This window comes from Notolepis coatsorum, assembly GCF_963971535.1.
Source record: "Notolepis coatsorum genome assembly, chromosome: 9".
In the NCBI taxonomy this organism is placed as follows: Eukaryota; Metazoa; Chordata; class Actinopteri; order Aulopiformes; family Paralepididae; genus Notolepis; species Notolepis coatsorum.
Genome location: NC_140173.1, coordinates 153,071,755 through 153,073,604, shown reverse-complemented (window position 1 = coordinate 153,073,604; position 1,850 = coordinate 153,071,755). Strand labels below are relative to the sequence as shown.

At 40.2% G+C, this 1,850-nt stretch overlaps 1 protein-coding gene across 1 annotated transcript in view; it reads left to right on the top strand.

The window, feature by feature from the left end:
- The window catches only part of stox1 (storkhead box 1), a gene marked incomplete at its 5' end in the record, with an annotated part of 22,930 nt that extends 21,604 nt beyond the window's left edge, over positions 1-1,326 (top strand). Inside the window, one exon of the mRNA XM_084322081.1 lies at positions 1-1,326. This exon is cut by the window's left edge and continues 509 nt beyond it.
- Between the last annotated feature and the right edge of the window lie 524 nt (positions 1,327-1,850).

The following is a 1,850-nucleotide window of genomic DNA, read 5'->3' as shown; positions in this document are numbered from 1 at the left end:
TCGGAAATGATCGGTATCTGTTTTCAAAAAAATAAAAATAAATAGATTTTTTTCTTTTTACATTTATTTAACCTTTATTTACCCAGGCAAGCAAGTAAGAGCAAATTCTTATTTTATTTATTGTGAAAAGTATGCATAATGAGATATGTAATGTTAATTACCCGAAATTATCGGTATCGGAAATTAAGAGTATAGAATAGACTAGAATGGAAATACTTTTATTATCCCGTGGGAAATTTGACACTGCAAATTGCTCAACATTTAAACATTTAGACAGAACAGGTCACGAATAAGAATAATAAAACAAATCAAATCAAGTTGCCTGAGATAAGAGTAGAGTAAAATAGAATAAAAATGGAATAAAATATACAGTAAATAAATACAGTAAAAATATACTGAGGTCTACAGTAGGTGTAATATTGCACAGTGCTGTTTCAAACTAAGTCCAGGAAGATGGTAACTGTCACTCTGTGCTCAGTGATGCAGTGAGGCACAGTGATGCGTTTTATAAAGTCTGATGGCTGTCGGAATGAAGGACTTCCTGTGCCGTTCAGTGCTGCATTTAGGTAGTGTGAGCCTAGCACTGAACATGCTCCTCCTGTCAGCCAAGTCTGTGTGTAGTGGGTGGGAGGGGTTTCCCCTGATGGCCTGGAGCTTAGCAAGGCTCCTCCTCTCCGCCACCCTCGCTAGAGAGTCCAGCTCCACCCCGACCACGCTACTGGCCTTCCTGACCAGCTTATCCAGCCTGGTTGTGTCCACTGCTCTCAGTCCGCTGCCCCAGCAGGTCACAGCGTACAAGAAGGCGCCCGCCACCACCGACTCGTAGAACATCCTCAACATCCTTGCACAGACATTGAAGGATCTCAGCCTTGTGAAGAAGTAGAGTCGGCTCTGGCCCTTCTTGTGCAGTGCCTCTGCGTGTTTTGACCATTTGAAGAGTTGGACAATATCGGTATATCGGATATCGGTAAAAAGAAAAAGCCAATATCGAACATCCCCGAATACGACAGACAGCAGCAGCTCGAAGAAGCACAGATTCCGTTCCAACTCCAGTTTCTTTTCTTTTTTCTTTTTTTTTAAGTCATGAAACGCCCACAATACAAGGGCGGCTTCATTCCCAGACCAATTTTGGTGGAGGTCTGTGTACAGATGTATAATTTTTGTTGTTGTTGTAAATAACACTTTTGAAGTGGAATACTTGGAGACATGATCTGTGCTGTTAAACGCACGGTGTATCGATAGCTAGTGTTATGTGACTGTACAGCGATAGAGTCTACTATGTTGTTTTTATCTCTACATTCCACGTGGCTTGAAGTGGTCAAAGTATCTTTCCAACGTTTTTCTATCCTTTTACCCGTTTTCTTGTAGCCATTTACCGTACAATAAATCAACGTGTACATCAACTAACGTGTCTTCCTTTTCCTGAGTTAATTTCTTTAATTTAAAAAAATAAAGAACATGCATACATAAACGGTGGAATAACCAGGGGTGTAAAAAGTACCCAGAAATGATACTTAAGTGAAAGTACGGGTACCGTCTCAAAATCGTACTCAAGTAACAGTCAGAGTATTTGGCTAAAAACACACTTGAGTAAAAGTCAAAACGTTTCTACTTTTGAACGTACTTAAGTACTAAAAAGTTAAAGTAAAAACTATTTTTCTGACTGTATTCTTCTGATGGCAGGTGTTTAATCAAAGATCCCCGCTTTCTAGTCTTGCACAAGGACCAATCAGCAATGGGTAGGGGCGGGTTCATTTTCCATCGATGGGGATTTGATTGGCTGTTTTTAAATAAAGTGCGGCCGCAGGATTAATAGCGTTAACGTTAGTTCGGCCAGAGAAACAAATATA